Here is a 17,250-nt window from a genome sequence, read left to right on the forward strand (position 1 = left end):
AGAAGTAATACTTGAGATTATAATAAATACTATAGTAAAAATAGTAATAAAATAATTTATAAAAATCTATTATTATTAGTATAAGCTTCTAAAATTAATAGTCTCTAATTAAATTTTCTTTTTATAAAAATATTATAAATAAAAACATATAAGCTATTAAATATTATTTATTAACTATTTATAATATATTATTTCGAGATAAATAAATCTATAAAAAAAATCTAAAAAATAATTAAATTCTTTTTTTATATTTTTATAAATTATAATTAAGTAAATTAAATAAATTTCTTATTATATATTAAGCTTATAATTAATAATTAAAATATTTTATTTATTTTATAAATATTATATTAAGCTAATATAGCTTTAAAATAAAATTAATAAGGAAAATAAGAAATTATTATTTATTTAATTAGTAAATAATATTATATATAAGCTATAATAGTAATAGTCTAGTAATTCTAAGAAAAAGTAATAAACCGGAAAAGAAATTAGACTTTAGAATTTAAGATTAGAAATAAAATCTGGCTTAATTTCTTGAATATTTAAATAAATAAACTAAATAAAAAGTTTAATATAAAATATATTAAATATATAATAATAAAAATAATTAAAAGCTATAGTTTTTAGCTTAATATTTTTCTAGAAATTTATAATATATTTTATAATAAGCTTTTTTTTTTTTTAGCTAGCTATAATAAATCTATTATTAAATTAGTTCTAAAATAACTTATAGCTATAATTATAACTTATAAAATATAAAATTAAATATAAAATTAAATAGATTCTAAATAAAAAATATTTGAAATATAGTTAAAAACTTTTAAAAAAGCTATTTATAAAATAAAAAGACTCTATTTATTTTATATAAAAAGTATATTTTATATTCCAAGAAATAATTATTATAAAGCTATAAAGAAAGCTTATAAATAGAGTACTTGTAAGAGGAATTATTTATTTAGAATTTTAAAGTAAGGAAAAAAGAAGATTTCTTAAAAAGAGAACCGAACTTAAGTATAAAATATATATATATAGCTTAGTAAGCTATACTAGTCCCAATTTAATATGAAGTATATAATGAGAACTATTATAATAAAAATATTAGAAGCTTAAAAAGAGAGAATTTAATAAAAAGAAGTTTTATTTATATATTTATAAGATTAGTATTTATAAATAAGAAAAGAAATAATATAATAGATTAAGATCTAATTTATATATTTAGCTAAAAGCCTTTATTGAATTATATAATAAAGGCTAGAGCCCTTATTATATAAGATATCTTTTTTAGTTAATAAAACAATTATATATTATTTAGAAAACTCAAATATCTTAAAAAATATAGTTTTATTTCTCTTTTTTTCTTATTTTTTTCTTTTTAGAGAATTATATTTAGTTAATTAAATTACTAGTTCTTTTTATATAAAGGCCTAGCCTATAATAATATTAGACTAATTATTATTTATATTTTATTATTATTTATAAATACTTCTAAAGCCGAATTTAAAAAAGCCAGAATTAATAAACTTTTATTACTTTTATTACTTTTAAATTGCCTTTAATTAAGCTTTATTAAAAAGCTTATTAATATATATATATTAAGATATAAAAATATAATAAAACTAATAATAATTTTAATTATAATCTTATTATTTTTTATAATATTTACTAATATATAAAGCTTTTATAAAAGATATTTATAAAAGCTTACTTTATTATATTAAAAAAAATAAAACTACTTTTATACTAATTAGTTTTTTTAATATATATATAAAGAGACTTATATAAATATTTGTAATTTTTTTAAAAGCTTTAAATTCTAATTTTATGAATTTAAATAAATGACATATTATTATTTTAATTATTATAATAATTAAATATTTAAAAATATTTAATTACTAATTATAATATAAATTTATACTTGCTTTATAAAATAGTAAATCTTTATATAATAAAGTTATTATTTTTTATTAAGGCTTATTAATATATTAATATATTATAATTTCTAATTCTTTTATTAATTTTGGCTATATTATTAATAAGCTCTAATTATTTATTATTACTTATAAAAAGAATTAATATTAAAGTCTTTTTTATTAATTAATAATAATTAAATAGCTATTTATTCGGAAATTATTAATATAATTCCGATATAATTATAATACTAGAAATAATTATATATTATATAAGAAATATAAATATTATTTCTAGAAATATATATTAGAGAAATAAAAAGCTAAAAAGACTTAATTTAGAACTAAAAATCTTTATTAATTTAAGGCTTTAAATTTATATTATTTTAATAATAATAATAATAATAATAATAAATAAAATAAAGAATTAGTATTTAAATCTTTATTTTATTTTAGTTAAAAGCTTTTTAATTACTATTATTATATTAATAATTATAGCTAATACTTTTATAAATAATTTTAATTTCTTTTTTTTATATATTAATTAATAAATAAAAACTATATTTTAGAACTTTATAATAGATATATATAATAATATATAAATAGGTATTAGATATTATAAATCTAGTTTCTTATTTTAGATAAAGCTTATAATTAGAATTATATAAATTATAGAAAATTATATTTCCTAATTAAATAAAGGGCTTTATATATTTAACTAAATACTAGGAAATATATAAGAAAATACTTTTAGCTTTAGAAAGATATATTAATTAGTTTTTGATTAGAATTAACTTTTAGAAATTAGTTATATTTATATATTACTTTATTATTATATATCTTATATTCTAATTAATTTAATTTTCGGGAAATAGTTTATTATAAAATAATTAAACTATTAATAAATAAAATTATTAATAACTAGAATATTAACTAGAAAAAATACCTCTATTATTACTAAAATAATCTAGTTAGATATCTAGAAAAATACCTAGTTAGGTATTCTTTATACTATCTAATTAGGAAAAGGAAATAGAATTTAGATATTTCTAGAACTAGATAATAAAATAATAATAATAAAGAAATTAGTAATAGCTTATTATTATATTATTAAATTAAAAATAGAAATATAATAGAAAAAGAATCTAGAAAAGCTAAAAGCTTAGATTTATTATTTTAAAAATATTCGGATATTTAGTATAAAGCCTATTATATTTCTAGTAATATTCTTAGTTTAAAAAGCTTTAAAACCCCGAGAACTAATAATTTATAAAGAAAAAAATATTAAAAAAGCCCAGAACTTTTTTTATTAAATAGAACTAAAATAGTAAAATTATCTAGGCTATAAATATAATAAAAATTATATATTATATTTCTTATTTTAAAGATATAGCCAGAAATATCTAGAAATATAAAAAGTAATTAGTAAATATTAATATTATAGATTAAAAAACCTTTATTAAATTTATAAAAAATTCTATTTTAGATTCAGAAAACCGTAATAATAATGCCCTTATTAAGTTTAAAAATATTAAATAGTAGCCAGATTAGAATATTTAAAGCTTTATATTTTATTTAAAAAGCCTATTAAATAATTTAGAATATACGGGTTTATTATAAGAATAAAATAAGAGATTCCGAACGAGATTAATTATTAAGGAAATACTTCATTTAAAAAAAAAGCTTATTTTTATAGCTATAAGAATTAAGAAAAACTTAAATCTATTTACTTAATAGAAATATAATAATAAGCTAATAAAATAATAAAAGAAAGAAAATAGATAAAAAAAAGAAAATAATAAAAAGATATAAAAAAGAAATATCTTCTTATTATAAGATTTATAAAACCGAAATAATAAAAATATAATAATAGAATCTAATATAATACTTATATTAGAATTTATAAAACCAGATATAATTCATTTTATTTATTAGAAAAAGAATTATTATATTATTATTTATTTAAATCGAAAAAACCCGATTTATTATAATTATAATAAATCTGGCTATAAAATATATAAGTACCTAGAACGAAAGAAATCGAGAAACGAATATATTTTATAATAGTTATATTCGTTTATATTATAGAAAAAAAAGCTTCTAAAACGAGAATAGTAATTAAAATAACTATTAAAATAAAGAAAAATAAATATAGAATTAAAGTATTAGTTAATTCAAATATAAAAGCTAATTATATAAAGAGAAAGCTAGCTTTAAATATAGGAATTCTATTAATATTAAAAGTAATTCTTTTAATTTTATTAGAAGAAACTATAATCTATTTATATAGAAATTATATTTTTAGAATTATTATTAAGAATATACTAGAGAATTAAAAAGAGGCTAATATATATTTTATATTATATAATTTTAATTCAAACTATATTAATATAATACTTGAATTCCTATAGTTTTATTAAATTAATTTCCTAATTTCCTTTAAGAAAATAATATAGAAGTACTAGATTTAATTATAGAAAATTTATTAAAATAATAAAATATAAAATATATATTTTTTTATTAATTACCTATTTTATAATAAATAGTATAAAAGGAAAACTATAATAAGACAAAAACCTATATAAAGTATATTAGAATATAAAACGTGACTTAATAGTAAAATAATAAATCAAAAGTAGAAATAGTAAAGTATAAATAGTATATAGTATATAAAAGCTTAATTAATTAAATACTCAGAAGGAATTATTCTTTAGAACTATAGAAAAACCAGCTTTCTTATATAATTTCTGCAAGTCACATATAAAAGGCCTTTATTATATAACTAAAACCTTAAAACCGCTAAAATAATATGATTTTTAAAGAGTATAGCCTGCCATATTATAATAGCTAAAGAATTAGTATTAATACTATAAATAGAATAGTTATATTTCTTAAAAAATATTAGAACTTTCTTTAAAGATTATTTATAAAGGCTATAAATATATTATTTAATTATTATATAGTTCTATATATATTTTATTAGAAAAAGAGCTTAAAATCTTTTAGGAATATTTTAATACTAGCTTAAAAAAGAAATAGATTTATTATTTTACTAATTTAGCTAATACCCTAATTATATTTATTCTAAAAAGAAAAAGTAGCCTATATCTATATATTAATTATTAGAATCTAAATAGAATTACTATTAAGAACCGAATACTATTATTATTTATTAGTAAAATAATAAATAGACTTTATAAAATAAAGATATATATAAAGCTAGATTTAAAGAATATTTACTATTAATTATAAATTCAGAAAAGTAATAAATAGAAAATAATATTTCGAATATTATATTATATTCTTTAGACTTTTTAATATTCTAGTAATATTTCAGATATATATTAATTATATATTAATAGATATTATAAATATTATTTATATAGTTTATTTAGATAATATTTTATTTTATTTTAAGAACCTAAAATAATATATAATAATAATTTAATATATATTCGAATAATTATAATAATATTAGCTTTTTATAAACTTAATAAAATCCGAGTTTAATATAAAGAAAATAAAGTTCCTGGAATTTATAATTAGTCTAGATAATATAGAAATAGAAACTAGCCGAATTATAATTATTAGAAAATAATTAGCTCTAAAGAATAATATTTAGAAAATCCAAATATTTCTGACTTTTATTAATTTTTACTAGAAGTTTATTTATAAATATTCTAAAATAATAAAAGAATTAATTAATTTATTAAAAACTAATAAAAAACTATAATATTATTTTAGCTAAATAAATAAGATAATTAAAGCTTTTAAAAAACTAAAAGTTATATTTATAATAGAATTAATTCTTTATTATTTTAATTTGGTCTTAAAAATTTATATAAAAACGAATATTTTAGGATTTATAATTATAGATATAATTTTCTAGCTCTTTAGTAAAAAAGCAAAAGTCTAGTAATATTTTATTACCTTTTATTTTATAAAAAAATAACTATAATTAAAAACAGATATAAGATATATAATTTTAGTATTTTATATTTAGTAATATTATTTAGTATATATCTGGTATATTATTATTATTAAAACAAATTATAATAATTTAAAATACTTTATAATTAAAAGAAAATTAATTAATAAATAAAATAAATAAAGAAACTAGCTATCTTTAATTTTATTTTAGAATATTATTCGAGATATAATAATTCTACTAATAAGCTATTAAAAAGACTAGATTTTATAATAAATATAAATAAAAATATTTTATTATCTATATTTTATAATAAGTTATAAAATATAAAATAAAGAGTTCTATAAATAATAATAATAGAATATTATATTATTCTTATAATACTATAATATAAAGCCCAAAAAAAGTATATATTTCTTAATTAGTAAAATATTAAGGAATTCTAAAAAGGAAATCTATTTTAATAAGAGAATAATACTAAAAATATTATTATTTAAATCTATTACTAGTATAGCTAATTATAAATAATATATATTATAGATTCTAGCTATATAAATAGCTAGGTCCGAAATAATATATAAAGAAAATAAAGAAATATTATTTAAACTATTATTATAATACTAAAGACTTAATTTATTAATATAATACTAGTAATATAAATAGTTTTTAAAAGAGATTTTAGCTAGAACTATTAAGATTTAAGAATTTAATATATCTGAATTATTAAAATATTAAAATACTATTTATATATTAAATAAACTAGCTCTTAAAAAAGAATTATTATAAGCTAATTATAGTAATCTCATAAGTAAATATTTTAGTATTAATAAAATATTAGAGATTTTATAAAGGAAATACTTTTAATAAAATAAAATAAAAATATAAAAGATTATATTAGAACTTGTTTTATATATTATATAATATATTTAGTTTATTTCCTATTTCTTCTAAGTTATAGTAAGAAATTACTATAGACTTTATTATAAAACTATTTCTTTTTAGATTTTATAATAAAATATATAAAAATAATATAATATAATATAATTATTAAAGAAATCTCGCCTTCTAATCTAGTAAAGCTATTTATATATTATAGTATTAAAAACTTTAATATATTTATAAATATAATTTCTAATAAAGAATCTGTTTTTATAAATAAATTCTAGTTAAATTTATATTTCTATTCAAAGGTTTAATAATAGCTAAATATAATATTCTATTTATAAACTAATAAATAAATAAAGAATCTAAATCAAACTCTAAAATAATACTTGAGATATTATATTAGCTATTAATAGAATAACTAGATAATAAAGCTTATTTTTATAATAGTTTTATATATTAAGAATAATATTTTAGAAAAAAAGATACTAGTAATATAAAAAAGAATTTAAAGAATTTAAATAAAACGAGAAATACTAGAGAAATAATAATAAAAAGTAGTAAAAATATAAAAAAAAGTATTATAATAAAAAATATATTAATATAAAGTTTGAAATATATAATAAAGTTATATTTTATATAAAAAAATATTTAATAGCTATATTTTAATATAAAACTAGTAAATAAAATATTTCGGTTTCTTTAAAGTTCTAGAAATTATAAAAAAATATAAATAGATATATTATTTAGAATTACTATTATTATATTAGATTTATAATATTTTTTATATTTCTTTTTTAGAACTATAATATCTGCTAACTAGTACTATAATAGAACTAGAACCGGTTAAGATTAAGAATAAAAAGAAATTTAAAATAGAATTTATTATAGCTTATAAAAAAGAAGAAAAAGAAAAAAAGAAACTTATTTATTAGAAGAGCTATTTACTAATAAATAATATATAGGAACTATTAAATAATCCGAAAAATATAGCTTAAGAATTATAAGAATATTTTAAAAAAAGCAATATTATAATATTATTAGCTAAATAGAAATATAAAAAATAAATACTTTTATTAGAAAACTATTAAAAACTATATATTTATTCTTAGAAAAACTATACAAAAATTATTAAAAACTCTAAAAACTCTAATTCCTATATTTTATAAATACTTTATTCTTATAACTAGGTTTTACTATTCTAATTATTATTCTTATTAGAATTTTTTTAAGAAATAAATAATAAATTAGCCCAGAAAACTATTAGTTATTAGTAAGAAATAAAAAGGAAATAAGCTTATTTAATACTAAAAAATATTAATTATATCTTTAAAAATACTTTATATTTATATTAAACTAATAAGAATTACTTAACTTATATCTTAGATTATTAGAGAAATCTATTAGCCATAAATAATAGCTTTAATATAAAAAATATATAAAGTTTAATATAGAAAAAGAATAATAATAGCCTTTTTCTATTTAGATAAAGGCTAGATAAAACGCTTATATATATATATATATATAGCTTAGAAAAAATAGTTTAATTATATTATATATATTTAGGAAACCTTAAATAATATTAGAATAAAAAATAAAAGAAGAAAATTATAATTTATAAAATTATATTTCTTATTTTTAGAATAATAGTAATTATATATTAAATAACTATTATTTTTAATTTAAGTAAAATTAGGAAACTTAATAATATTCTTGAAATATTAAAGATAATAAAGGCAAATTAAGGCTATAGAAATATTGGCTCAATAATTAATAATAGGCTAATAAATATTAAAGAAAGGATTTATTTTAATAAATAAAAAAACTTAAAAGAAGCTTAAAGAGACTTAAAAAAGGCTTGAAAAAGGCTTGAAAAAGAAGGGCAAAAGATAAGAAAAAGCTAAATATAATATTATAATTAAAAGAAAAGAAAATTAGTTAATAGAAAAAAGAGTTCTTTTTATAATACTTTTTCTTTAAATAATAATTATAAATTCAGAATTAGCTTTATATTAGAAATACTCAAAAAATTCCAAAAAAGAAATTTATAAATAAACTAGAAAATCAGATTAATTTTTTTTAAGCTTTTAGGTCTATAAAGTAATAATCTATTTATAAATAGAAGCTAAATTAGAATTTATAAACTAATTAGAAAATCGAATAAGCTTTATATCTAATAATATATATTATTTTTATATTATTTTTATAAGAAGGAATTACTAAAGGCAATTTATAAATTAACTAAATAGAATTAATAAATTATATTCTTAATTCTATTATCTAATATAATTATAAAATAATTATAAAAAGTCTTTAGAAAAGGCTAATAGCTAAAAAAGTTTTAGAAGGCATTTATAAAGCTATTTATAATTTTCTTAGATCTTTTAGGAATAAGGGCCTAGAAAGGGAATTAATATAATAAATATATATAATAATATAATAATATATATTAAATATTATAAATCTAGTTTCCTATTTTAGATAAAGCTTATAATTAGAATTATATGAATTATTAGAAATCGTATTTTCTTATTAAATAAAGGGCTTTATATATTTAGCTAAATACTAGAGAATATATAAAGAAATACTTCTAGCTTTAGAAAGAAGTATTAATTAGTTTTTTATTAGAATTAACTCTTAGAAACTAGTTATATTTATAAGTATTATTTTTTAGCTTATTTATCTTAATTATTTATATATTACTTTACTATTATATACCTTATAAGCTTAATGAATTATTAATAAAAGATATTTAAATATAATATTTATTACTTTTATAAAATTATAATTAATATTAGAGTTTTTAAATATTTAATTACTAGTTTAAATTAATTTCAGGTATTATAATAAGTTAATAAAATTATTAAAAGTTAAATTATTATTTAATTTAATATTAAATCTTTATTTTTAAATTCTTTAATTATAATATTTGTATTATTATTTTAATTATAAAATATATTAAAATAAATAAGCTACAATATTAATATAAAAGCCTTTAAATATCTTATAAAATATTATAAATAATACTAGAAATATAGCTAATTACTAAATTAATTCGAGTTTAATTTAAGAAATAATATTAGTTTTAATTATTTTATTATTAATAATATTTTTTATATTTTTAAAAAGGTTATACTTTATATTATTAATAAAAGTATTTGATATTAAATAAGCTAATAGCTTTAAAATATTAATATAATATATATCTGAAATATATTTAAATAATATTAAATTAATAATTATTTAGGATTTTTTAATTAGATTATAGCAAATACCAAAAAGTAATTTATTAGTAAATATTATAAATATAAAGATTAAAATTACTTCTATAAAAGCTTATAATATTATTAGAATTATAAAATATTATTATAAATTAATTCAATATATTTATTTTTTTATTATAGCCGAAATTAATAAAATTAATAGAAATATTATATTTTAAATAGCTTTTAAAACTATTAATAATTTTATAAAACCTAATAGTATTATTTTGACTTTTTTAATTTGTAGTACTTTATTTTAAATAATTAAATATAATATTTTATTATTTATTATTTTATAGTAATTAATAGCTTTCTGTTTTCTAAGCTTATATCTAATTAATAACCTTATTAATTTATTTTATAAACTTATTAAAAAACTAAATTTAAATAGTAAGTCTATTCTAAAAGTTATAAAACTAGAAATTACTTATTTATTATTTATTATTTATTATTTCTATTATATTAATAAGCTTTTTATAAAATAATTGACTTATAATTCTTGTTTTTTTTATAATAAGTAATTCTTTAAAATTATTAGTCTTTAAACTAATAATACCTTATTTATTAAAACTAATAATTTTATAAAAGTAAAGTAATTAAAGCTCTAAGAAATCAAGTTCTTAGCTAAGAAATCTAAATATTTTACTTTTAATTATAATCTCAAATTTAATAAAGGTATTATTTATATAAATACTAATATAAAAACCTCTAAATTATTTCTATAAAAAAATTATTATTATAAGTAATAGAAATACTATTTATTAAAATCTCTTTATTAAAAATTAATATATTATTTAATATATTAAAGAAATATATATTTTATTAGTTTATTAATAAAAAGCTTTATATAATTTATTAATTATTATTTAAACTATTAAACTATTAGAAACTAATATAAAGGTATTTAATAAATATATTTAATAATAAATTGAGAATATTATTAGAAAACTAAGATTTATAAAGCTAATAAAAAAAGTTCTTATATTTAATTATTTTTATAAATGTTTTATTTATAAATAACCAAGATCTCTTTTCCTAAATCGAATATATTCTAGTTCTAATAAATAGAACTAGATATACTAATATTATTTACTAGTTTTTTATTAAATATAAGAGAGTTATTAAAAGTATTTTAGTTTTAGAATTATATAATATAATTTATAACTTTAATATAAGTATTTTAGTTAAATCTATAATTAATAAAATACTAAAAATAAAACTATTATTTATTATTTATATGAATTTGAAATCGTTATATAAATGCTTTATTAAATTAGATACTATTTAAAAGAAATATCTAATAATTAATATATTATACTTTTATTAAATATATAAATAATAAAAGATTATAAAAGTTAAATAAATTAAAAGAGAATTAAATTTTACTAATTCTATAATAAAATTAAAACTATTAAATATCTTTAAATACTATATTAATATAAATATTATTAGTTAAATATAAAGGAATAAGTTAAATATAAATAGAATAGAAAATAAATACATAAAATAAAAAGAATTAAATATATTAAATAAAAGAATATTATAAAAAAGAAAGTTATATATAAAAGACTATAGCCTTTAGTATATAACTAAAACCTTAAAAACGTATATAAATATATAGAATATTTGGAAAATCTAGTACTAGGCCAAATTAAGAAATTAGTATATAATTAAAAAGAAATACTATTTTTCGCGTTTTTAGAAAAGTTTTAATATTAGTATAATTATTTCTTTAGAGATTATATATATAATTACGAGATTTAAGAAATAAAATATAAATAATAAAATATAAATAACGAGGTATAAAATATAAGATATAATTATATAATCTTATATTTTATATTTAGGAATTATATAATAATATTATATATTACTAATAAATTAATAATTACTCAATTTAGTTTTTATATATATTAAAAAGTACTTTATTTATATTTTTATTATTTATTAAATTTTTATTATATAAAAAATATATATATTAGTTCGAGATTTTATTTTAAAAGTAATTAATTAATAATAATAATAATAATTATATTAAATAATATTTAGTTCTAATTATTAATAAATATATAAATTATTTTATAATAAAAGAAATTCAAAAAATTTATTTTTAAACTATAAAATATAAAAAAGAAACTTTAATTATAAATTATTTTAAATAATAGAAATTATATAATTAACTTAATACTTTTAATAAAAAGAAATAATTAATAAAATATTAAATTTATAATTATTTAATTTTAATTATTAATTATATAAACTAAAATATAATTAAAATTAAAACTTTATATTATTTTTTAATTTAAATAAATATATAAGCGAAATTTATAATTAAATATTAGTTTACTAGTAATATATAGTACTATTATATAGGCGTGAAATGCTATTTATATAAGATTAGTAAAGTTATTATTTAGAAATAAGAATTATAATATTATAGTATTAATATATAATTCCTAAATCTGCTAAGCCTAATAAGAACTAGCTACTAGTTAAGTTATTTATAAAATGCGAGATTATATAACTATATCTCGTATTTTATATCCCGTTACTTATATTCTATTACTTATATCCCGTATTCTGAATCCCGTAATTATATATATAACTCCCGAAGAAATAGCTATACTAATACTAGAACCTCTCTAAAAAAACGCGAAAAATAGTACTTTTCTCTAATTATATATAAATTCCCTAATTGGGGCTAGTACCAGATTTCCCAAATGCTTTATATATCTATATTGCTTTTTGAGGTTTTGGTTATATACTAAAGGCTATAGTCTTTTATATATAACTTCTTCTCCTATAATATTTTTCTATTTTATATATTTATTTTTTGCTTTATTTATATTCGATTTATTTCTTTATATTTCTTTATAGTATATTTGTATTAATTAGATAATTAAAGGTATTTATTAGCTTTGATTTTATTATAGAATTAGTAGAATTCAATTCTTTCTTAAGTTATTTAATTTCTATAATTTCTTATTATTTATATATTTAATAGAGATATATTATATTAATTATTAGATTTTTCTCTCGAGAGGTTTCTAATTTAATAAGGCATTTATATAAGGATTTTGAATTTATATAAACTACTAGTAATAGTTCTATTTCTAGTACTTTATTAATTATAGATTTAATTAAAGTATCTATATTAAAACTATAAGCCATATTATAGAATTCCGAAGCTAGAATACTTCTAGTAATTCTCTTGTATTTAATAGAGAACTAGTAAATAATATTTATATATCTAGTTCCGTTTATTAGAACTAAAATATATTCGATTTAAGAAAAGAGATTTCTATTATTTTAAATAAAGTATTTATAAAAATAATTAAATATAAGAATCTCTTTACTAGTTTCACGAATTTTAGTTCTCTAGTAATATTCTTAATTTGCTATTAAATACATTTATTAAGTATCTTTATATTAGTTTCTAAAGATTTAATAGCTTAAATAATAATTAATAAGTTATATAAAGCTTCTAGTTAATAGACTAATATAATATATACTTTTCTAATATATTAGATAATATATTAGTTCTTAATAAAGAGATCTTAATAAATAGTACTTCTATTACTTATAATAGTAATATTCTTTATAGAAATAATTTAGAGGTTTTTATATTAGTATTCCTATATAAAAGTAATTCTAATAGTATTTATATAAATAATACCTTTATTAAACTTGAAGTTATAATTTAAAATAAGATATTTATATTTCTTAGTTAAGAACTTAGCCTTTTAAAGCTTTAATTACTTTATTTTTATAAAATTATTAGTTCTAATAAATAGAATATTATTAGGTTAAAGGCTAATAATTCCGAAAAATTACTTATTATAGAGAAAGCAAGAATTATAAGTTAATTATTCTATAAAGAGCTTATTAATATAATATAAATAATAAGTCTTAAACTAATAATTCCCGGCTTCTAGTATATTATATAATAATTTTATAACTTTTAAAACGGAATTATTTTTTAGATTTAGTTTTCTAATAAGCTTATAAAGTGAGTTAATATAAAAATTATAGTTAAATAAGGTTATTAATTAGATATAAGCTTATAAGATATTATATAAATACAATTCTATAGTATTTATTATTATAATAGTAATACTAAAGATAATTCTCTAACTAATATATTAAATAATAAGTAATTATATTAATATTATATATTTTTTACTATTATTATAAGCTTAAATAACTAGCTTCGATTTCTTAAACTTTCTCTTTATATCCTTATTTTTAATCTTATTAATTAACCGGAAGTTAAAAATATATATCTTTTTTAATATCTGAAATCTGGAAATAATCTTAAATATATTCTTTTTTAAAAGGCTAGTAATTTTAACTTAATAGGAGTTCTTATACAAATTATTATTTCATAGAAATACTATAATATCCGGAGTTTTATAAGAGTATTATTTATTATACTTTAGTAAAATAGCAGGAATAATAGAAGGAATTATACTTATATTACTTTTAGTCTTATTATAAAATTCGGAAATAGTTTTAGGTTTAGGGCTATTAATAATAATTTTAATATCTCCTATATAAAAGAGCTTTATAAAGATTAAATAAAAGGTAATATTACTATATAATAAAGCTAATATATAGTTTTCTCTATTAATGGCTACTAGCTTATATAGCCTATTTTAATTATTAAATTAACTAATATTCTTTTTATATTATATAAGAATATTCGAATTTAAAAGAAATTTACAGATATTAGTAATACTAGAACTATTTCAGGTATTTAGAATATTCGTAATCTAGTATCTAGCTTAAAGCTTTTGAATTTCTATTATTACTTTTTTAAATACTACTAATTACTATAATATAATAAGTAATAAGATATTATATTTAGTTATTTAAAATAAAATAATATTATCGGGTTTTATAAAATTATTAATAGTTTTAAAAGCTTTTTGAAATATAGTATTTTTATTAATTCTATTAATTTCAGTTATAATAATAAGATAAATATATTAAATCGGGCTATAATAGTATTCTATAATTCCGATGAAATTATAAGCTTTTATAGAAACGAGTTTAATATTAGTTCCTATAATATTTATAAGTTAAATAAACTTCTTATTAATAAACTACTTTCCGATATCTATTATAATTAATTAAAAAGGCCTAAATAGATATTAATTTAATACTATTTTAGAATATTTCAAATATATAATATACTAATGTTTTAAAGCTATTAGCTAGCTTAATATTAAATGCTTTTATTAATAATATAAAATATAAACTTACTAGAAATATAGAAAATATTAATAATAATAAAATAATTAAAGCTAATATTATTTCTTAGATTAAACTTTAATTATTTTAGTAATTATTCGAATTTCTGGTATTATTTATAATACTTTATAAAATACTTAAAGGCTTTTATATTAATATTATAGCCTGCTTATTCTAGTATATTTCGGAGTTTACTAATAAATAAATAACTAAAATAGTAATATAAATATTATAATTCGACTTTTATAAAAAAAAACAGGAAATATAAATAAATAATTCGGAAATAAAGCTTTATAATATAGTATTTTAAAGCAGGAAAAAAAATCTAAAACATTATATTATAAATATAAAATATCTAATAGAAATAATAAGATAATTAATAAGATAATTAATAAGATTATTAAAATAGATCTCTAGCTTATTTATATTAGCTAAGCTAAATAAAAATAGAGTTTTTGTAGATATAATATAGAATTTTGCTTGCCTAATTAGTATTTTTATTATTATAAATCTAATAGAGAATATAGATCTAATATTAAACTAAATATTAATTTAATCTTTAATAATTTCATTAAATTAGATATTATTATTAGTATATTATAAAGCTTGGAATTAGTTAGAACTAGTAATTAAAAATCTAGAGATTCCGGTATTAATTATAATTCTATAAAAGTAATAAGTATTATATTTTAATATATTATTAATTATAAATATCTAGATATTTTCTATTTATTTAATAGATTTCAAGATATGGTTTTTGCCTATTATCTAATATATAAGAGAAAGAAATATAAGGTTATTTATAAGGGTATTAATTATAGAAATAATAAGAGTAATAGAAATAGCTAAAAAGCTTTTAATAGAAATAAAATAAAAATCCGAATAATATTTCTCTTTTTTATTTATTTCTACTAATAAGGCTTTAAAAGCATTATTTACTAGTTTGTTTTTATTATTTTTATTATTCTTATTATTCTTATTATTCTTATTATTCTTATTATTCTTATTATTCTTATTATTCTTATTATTCTTATTATTCTTTCGATTAATATCTTTATATTATCTTGATTATTAGTCAACAATTAATTTTTGAATAATAAAACAGAATTATAAAATGATTATATATCTTCGAAAATATTCTTCATTACACCCTTTCGAAGGGATAATATAAGTTCTTTGATCGATAGTCTAATGAAAACATTTTTGATCGAGAAATTATTATATATAATATTTCTCCGGATATACCCATTAAATATCAAAAAAAATTTTCCGAGATCAAAAATTATTTAGCTTTAAATCTATTTTACTTTATGATAATATTACTCATAAATATTATCGAATAAAGATTTTTCTGTTATAACTCGAATATATAATTTAATGATTTAATTATTGGATATATTTATTTTATATTATGATTTATGGACGAAGTATTTTATGCCCTTAAGACATATATTATTTTAATAATAAGGATAATTCCATCATGATCAATATTAATTATATATCAAAGCTAAGAAAAAGGTTAATACCGAAATTATAATAGATTATTTGCAGGATTAATAAATTAATGACTGAATATTTTTCTTATTATCATCTAATGATTGGCGTTTAAGAAAAATAATTTAATTATGTATGATAAGAATTTTAAGGAAATTACGATAATAACATTAGGCTTTAATAATTTATGCTTAGATCGGATTATTAGGGCTTGCATATTATTAATGAAATTCAGGATTATTAATATTTATTAACTATAAAAATTTTTAGTACAAAATATATATTCTTTGGGCTTATGATAAATATCTTCGTATATAATTTCTTTATTCTTTAATTCTTTTGAGCTAAATTCTTATCTTTATAAATAATTAAATCTAAAACTTTATGAATATTGAAATTATTTATAAATTATCATAATATATATCATATAATAACTTAAATTTTCTCTTTTCTTATTATTCTTATTATTCTTATTATTCTTATTATTCTTATTATTCTTATTATTCTTATTATCTTATTA

Source organism: Hyaloscypha bicolor (genome assembly GCF_002865645.1).
Source record: "Hyaloscypha bicolor E unplaced genomic scaffold K444scaffold_118, whole genome shotgun sequence".
Lineage (NCBI taxonomy): Eukaryota > Fungi > Ascomycota > Leotiomycetes > Helotiales > Hyaloscyphaceae > Hyaloscypha > Hyaloscypha bicolor.